The 7500-nt window shown below is 38.5% G+C and overlaps 1 protein-coding gene across 1 annotated transcript in view; it reads left to right on the top strand.

The window, feature by feature from the left end:
- Positions 1–7500, top strand: part of LOC138021216 (uncharacterized) — a 16421-nt gene that overhangs the window by 5199 nt on the left and 3722 nt on the right. The gene's annotated exons all lie outside the window — the stretch shown is intronic.

The raw sequence follows: 7500 nt of genomic DNA, 5'->3' as shown, positions 1-7500 counted from the left end.
CTACGTTTTGAAGACAACCCACGCGTCATGAGAATATTTCTTCCCGGGAAACCGGGCTGGACCGTTTAAATGAGAATATTTCAGCCCGGCTTGCCGAGATCTCGGCAGCTCAGACCGGGATCTCGGCAAGCAAGCCAGCCCGCCTTCTCATATAAACGGAACCGAATTTTTACTAAAGAAAATAGGACTTAGCAGGAGCCCATCTGGAGCGTGCAACTTCCATACAGCGTCTGTGAAACGGCGTTTTCACAAGTAGGTTTATCTTTAGACCAGCCCTTCCCGCGAATTAGGTCAAAAAACAAAGGCAGTCCCGATTCGATGACCCTATGACGTCAGCTTAATTTCTTGTAATTGGTAATCGGGCTCCTGTGGGAGTCTCATTAGCGGGAAATTCAATCTAAAAATAACCTTACTTGTGAAAACGCCCTTGCACGAAAATAGGTAAGTTGCATGCTCCGGGTGATGGGCTCCTGGCCTTAGCCGAGATCTCGGCAAAGCGGGCCAGCCCACCTAGCCGGGCTGCCTCGCGTCATATAAAGAGGCCTTAAAGGCTGGTTTTCACTAGCAACGGAGTCGAAGTCGGAGTCGTAATCAGAAGCCCAGAGCGATACGATCTAGTGAAAATCAAACTGTCGGAGTCGGAAGCAGAATACGGTTTCGAGCGTTAGCCCTTCGTCAGAGCGAATCGAGGAATTATGGGTTGTTTGTACTTTTGATACAACAACAACTTTATTTGTACCAACAGTAAAACAATAAATTTCAAAATATTACAAAAATGAAAGGAGTACAGGGTGCCCAAAATAACCATAGGGGCTAGAAAAATAGGACAGCCACATTCTGGTGATTAAGCTAATATAAATTAGGTCAGATGCACACATATACGCACACACGCGCCAAAGCAACCAACATATAAAAGACTGAAGAAAACAAAATGTCAAAAACAACGGAAGGCCAGAAGAATTATGATGTTAAGATAATGAGAATTTTTAATAGTTTTCAATAAGAATTAGCTTAAGGTTTTCCTTAAGATGTTTGAGAGGAAGAAGCTTTGGGTCATCACTTATATCATTCCAGACTTTAGCACGCTGAAAACGTATATTAAAAATTCCATAATTGGTTCTGGCTTTCGGAATTGCATAAGTCATTTTGCTAGATAATCTGGTATTATAACTATGTACATTCCTAACAGGATTGAAGTAATGGTCAAATACAGGAGGTAGGAGTTTATTATGAAACTTATACATAAATACTGCTAGTTGAAGGGCAATAATATCAAACAGCTTAACAACTCTTAGATCTTTAAATAAAGGGCTTGAATATTCATTAAAACTAGTAAAAGTAATTATTCTTAAGGCTTTCTTCTGTAATATAAATAAAGGTTGTAAAGTTGTCCGATAAGTACCGCCCCAAGCAATTATGCAGTAATTTAAGAAAGGTTCAACTAGAGCATAGTATAGGCTAAGTAGTATTTTGGTAGTAAAGTAGGAGCTATGCTATTGGTGGTAACATGGCAACGTGAAAAACAGGAATACATTAGTTAAATGAAAAGCGGCCGTTAATGGCATATTGTAAAACATGGACTGGATTGGATTTGTAAAACATGGACTGGATTTGTAAAACACGGATTTGTAAAACATGGATTTGTAAAACATGGATTTGTAAAGCATGGATTTGTAAAACATGGATTTGTAAAACATGGATTTGTAGCTACCAATTCAAACACTGAAAAATAACCGAGAATAATTTCTTTCTTGCGACCTTCTGCACTCTTTTTCACGTGTTTGCTGGATGCAGAGTATTCACTTTTTTACGTATTTGAGTTAACTGAAAAAGCTCGGTCCAGATATGTACAGTTACTATAACAAATCTGGAAAACGTTTCTTTCCTGCTATGAAGAATATAAACATTTCAAGTACATGGCGCTTAGATAGACTCCAGTGTTTTATTCATCTTTAACGATAACTTTGAAACATAATGCCAACATAGCAGAACCACCCATTATCATGCTTGGTGTCCCCTGCTGTCCAAAGAAGTAATCTGTATATAATCTTAGATTTTCGTCTTCATCCAAGTTCTTTTTTAACTTTTACAGAGCTCCATGAGAACTCTGGAAACTCAAATTCACGTCGCCGTTTTCTGGTCAGTGATGGAAGTTTAAAAGAAGCCGCCATCTCCTTCCTCGCACAATAACCTACCTTCTCCCGCGCAAATTTAAAAGATGCTAATTTATTTTCTGCAGAGGTCTACAATGCATTTTTAAAATTACGGTCTTTTGGCAGCTTGGTTGTTTGTATGTCACGTACATTTTTGTCCATGTTTGCCCTAGTAAAATGACCTATTCCCGTAAACCGTTGGAAATCGGTCTGGACGAGCTCCTGTGTATTAAGATGTTGATAATTTTAAAAACGAGACCCTCCCTGAGGCTACACTGGGTTGCCTGTGGTACGTGCACCGTTCCAGACAATTTTTGCAAGTTGGGGGGTCATTAAGACCATTTAAGGGGTCACCCAGAAGTCATACCAGCAGAGGTCCTTGGCTCACAGGTTCTCACACGTTCGTACGACGAAAAAAATCTGTCCTTGCGTAATATGTAGCTCTAACAGTGCACGATATTGTTTTGGTATTGTCTATCATTGTAGTGCCATGGTAGAAGCCTTGGGTAAATAGCCTGAAAAGACATGTGGTTACTAGCAAATAACTGAACCCAGAAAGATTGAAGAAAATAAATGGGAAGTGAGAAACATTGGCTTCTGGGCTGACATGTTGATAAGCGTGCCCTCTGAGCATCTGACAGCTTTGTAATACTCAAATTTACTAAAGTTAACCCCTCTCCGGCGGGATTAGTGTCTGGATGGGTGACCAAAAACATATACGCCTTCGTAAAACAGAAGCATTGGACCGAAAATACTATTAACGCTAACAAATGCGAACTTAGCAAGGTACAGATTTTGTTAGCTTGCTTTATGCAAAAACAAATATTGATGAAAAAGTAAATAAATATTGATGCACAGTTTTCAATAAGAGCAGAAGGAAGTTTCCAGGACGGTCACTCGAGAATAACATATTTACGACATGAAAACAACATTAATTTTGAACCCTGAATATAGAATATAAACAGTTACGATCAGCGACAAACATTTTGGGAGATTTTTGCTACGTTCAATTTTGTTATATTAAGTTTTGGCTGCACAAATAAATCGCAAAATCGAAAGTGACATCGCCGGAATTCAGCGGGCGCCGTGATTACTAATAAGTTACTGCGGCATGTTTACTTGCCAAACAGTGAAGCATCTGTGTCAAATGATGGCAAGATATCGGGGTTTCGTAAGTTTCTTTTTCTGTCAAGTGTTATAAAGTTTGACAATAAATGAGCGAATTCAAAACAAAGATCACAATCGCCCACCATTGTTTCTGCAAAGTCAAAAATTTACTCTCCAAGACGAAGTTATTTATCACCAAGTAATTCCATCATTTTGGAAATAGCAGCTACTTTATTATTCACCGGCGTCACAATTTTTTGCTGATTTTGGGGCTCATTTTGTTGAAACTCAAGCACGCTTCCAACAGACCTGTTTATTTTCATGAAACCTTTCCTGCTTACAGAGTTATACTAAAAATATCCTCCCGTATCACGTTTCAACCTTAAGCTCGAAAATTCAATACACAACATGATATTATAATTCACAAAGGCAGAAAATATCACAGAATCCTTTTCCAGCGAAACATTTTATTGAAACAAACAACATAAGATGCACTAAAACGCCACTCGCGCTGCAATGACTTTCCATTGCTGGTTAACGAGAATAACAAACTCACGAGGCAAAAACGCTAACCTCATTTTGACACGAAAATGTTTTACTATTGCCATAAAAACTATCCAGTTAAGCTCGCATATTATAAAAACATGATGAATTCAAAAAAGGACACCTTTCTAGCGAACAATTTTTTGAAACAAACAACATATTTGCTATTAGAGGCGAAAACCTCTTCCTATTTCATTGCGTGCGTGAAGACAAGAAACTCAATCGTGTCAAATTACCATGTACTTCAGGTTCAAACCCTTTCCTGAAGAACATTTTCCTTGAATAACAAGAAAATGCTTTACTATTGCCATAAAAACTATCCAGCACACATATAATAATACATGATGAATTCATAAAGGCCACTGACCTTTTCCAGCGAACAATTTTTTGAAACAAACAACATATTTGCTATTATTGCGTGCGTGAAGAGAAAAAACTCAATCTTGTCAAATATGCGCAATATTACAACATACTAAAATTGCAGGATCAAGCCGTTTCCATGAAGAACCGTTTCCTTGAATAATGAAGCACAAAATAGACGACAAGCTTTCTTTCAAATAATTCTTGGCTGTCACATTACCTGAAGACTGTGCAGAGTTGATCACAGATCCACGTTCTCTGTCTTTGTTGAACCCATAAGTTACCAGAGAATTTTCCATTTGGTTTCAGTGTTCTACATAACAGCACACTTGGTAAATATTATTTTAGAAATGCAGCTCACTTTGATTTCTGCTCGACGGGCGACAGATTGTTGTTAAAGTCCATTACTCGTCGCTTTTGAGATTCCAGATGTTGGTTTTCACCGCCTGCGTAGTTTATCCAACTGACTTGTTTAAGGATCCAGTAAAACGCCATTCGCGTTACATGACTTTCGACGCCATTGCAGGCTAAGTTAATTGTTCTACTGTGTCCACCAGAGAAATCTACGCAGTTCCACTACCCTCTCGATCCTAAGAAAATACGCACAGAAGGCTCTATGCACAAAGATACCACTTACCAGGGGAGTGACAGGCAAGACTTTTACCGACACGGAAGAAAAAAAAAATAACACCGAACAAATGCCCTCCATTTCTAGACTGGGTTTGCCATAGGGCAACCCAGTAATAAAAACGGGCCGAATGCATTGTAGAGTTAAATATAAGCCTGCGGAATTTTGTTTTTGGAACACGAGAGAATGCCGAAAATGCCGGGAATACTTACTCACTGTAAGCGAGTGCTTCTCGTATTTCTCGATTATTCGTAAAAATTTCCAAATGCTAATATTACTCAACATCAAACAATCTTTTAGAGAAAGTTGCCTACATTTTTGTGTCGTTTAAATGAAATTAGTGGAGGTTGCGAAAAGATTCTACCAGTCTCGGGATCATTTTGAAGTAATTTAAAGTAATTAAAAATGATACTTTTGACTGCGTGATTATGAGGATGGAAAGTTAGGGTGTTATTCTTATCCTTTTTTGATGTTTGTAGTGCTGACTTTCGATCAAATTGTTGGGCACGATGATGACCCGCTTTGACCGGATAGCCACGTTTTTTTGAAAAACTGACACATATCCTCTAATTTGCTGGAAAAGTCGGCGTCATCACTACATAGACGTCAAAGTCTAAGAAATTGAGAATAAGGAATTGAGTTCTTAACCTGTGAAGGATGTGACGATGAATACAACAAATAACTGTGAGAATCTGTAGGTTTGTAGTGCACACTGGTACATAAACCGTTGCCACTAATAGAAACTTTGATATCTAGGAAAGCCAATGAAGTTTCCGAAATTTCCCAGGTATATCTAAGAGCCGCATGAAAAGAATTAACGGAGGTTATAAATTGATCGAGTTCGACGTTTTGAAAGCTTGAGTTTTTCTGTAATGACATAATGACGATATAATTAAAACTTGACATCTTACTGAACATCCACAAACTATGATGCTTTCAAGGCACGTCGCTAGCTAAACTGTAGACTGTCGATTTATTTTATTCGGGGCGGATCAAGGAGTTGTCCGGATGCTTTGGTCGAATCCCCCAAAGCGATATGAAAAACGTTTAAACGCGTGCGGCTTTTGAAAAAACAATAATAAGTGGGCGCTTGGAAATTGAAAAGTGAAGTAGGATTTTGAAACAGCACAAAAGTATTTCAAAGATATTAACCTAGAAGCATAAGTGGAAACGCTCGAAATGTCCGTTTCCAACAATTACCTTTAACAGTCTGCTGGGGGGCATGCCCCTATTCCTCTTCCCCACCCCCCCCCCCCCTCCCCCAGAAAAGTCCGCCCTATTCTCCGAGCTCGCCTCGACCAAATCCTGGATCCACCCAAATTTCATGCTATTTTCACAAACAGTTTAGGAATTATTATCGTAATGGTCATGAGAAAAAAAAAAACAAGTTCACGCAAGAAAAGCAATCGGCAAGCCATGCGGCATTGATGATGTAAGTGGAAGAAGCCTTCGTTATATATCAAGGCGCACTTATCCAGCTATTGCCAGAGTGAATTTGAACTCAAATTATCCTAGAGCAAGAGATTATGAAGGTAAGAGAAGTAATCCTCATATTGGCCCTATTTCCATCGTAACCCCGCTAAGTTATTTTTAGATCTGCTGCGAGATCCGGTATTCCCACGAGGGTTAACTGATAGCCAATCACATGTCCCCATTTTTACCAATGTTGACAGCTGAGCGAATTCCACACAACGATTCGCGTCGTTCTCGATATACCATCAAACAAAAATGGCGGAGGATGTTGAGAAAAACGCGTATATACATTTTGTGGACGAACGTGGCTTCAAGGAAGTGAGCGTAGTACGAAAATGGAAAACGTAAATCGAAACAGAAACGTTAAGCTGATTTTGGAAACATGAAGAGAAAACTTGAATCAAGAGTCCTTTAAAAATTTTTGAACCCGTTTCATCGGATTCAAGTCAATTTGTAAAGCACTTATGTTACATATAGCTGTCTCTTTAAAAAATTATTTAACACGGTTTTCGTATATGGCACAACCTTGAATGTGGTATCATTGAAAACTAGACAGTTATAGATGTTTGAAACCTGTATCTTGAAAGGATCGAGTTTTATAAGCGATAGAACTTTGTAAACATTGGCAATTCGCAGACTACAGTCAACGAGTATTAATATATCGCTGACTTGGTGAACGCGTTCTTGATTTTCTTCGCTGGATTAAATTCTTAGATGTTCATAAGGTGGACAGATAGATCTTTACAACAGTACCAAACATGAAAGGAAAACTTGAACAGACAGTGCGATAAAAATGTTTGAAAGCGTGGTATCGGATGGAAGTCAATTTGCAAACCACGCATGTTAAATATACCTGCATCTTTCAAAATCATTAAACTCGGTTTCGTACATTGGACAGTGTTGAAATTGGTATCATTGTGAACAATACAGTTAAGCGATTTGATTGATATATCTTTGCATCTTGTATCTTGAAAGGAACGAGTTTTATAGGCGACAGAATTTTGTACACAATGAAATATCGCGCACTACAATTTTCATGCAAATTTTTCAAATTATCTTTGCTGACCATATGCCATTTAAGCCTCCGGATTTGGCTGTTCTCGTGTATTCTTCAGAGTTTGATGTGTAACAATAAACAATAAGGATCTTTAATTCCCAAGTAACATATTCCTGACTTGGTCAACGCGTTCTCGATTTTCTCGGCGAACTTAAACTATGGTGACTTAATTCTATAAT

The sequence above is a fragment of the Montipora capricornis genome, chromosome 10 (assembly GCF_036669925.1).
Source record: "Montipora capricornis isolate CH-2021 chromosome 10, ASM3666992v2, whole genome shotgun sequence".
Classification (NCBI taxonomy): Eukaryota; Metazoa; Cnidaria; class Anthozoa; order Scleractinia; family Acroporidae; genus Montipora; species Montipora capricornis.
This window is presented reverse-complemented; position numbering and strand designations above follow the sequence as displayed.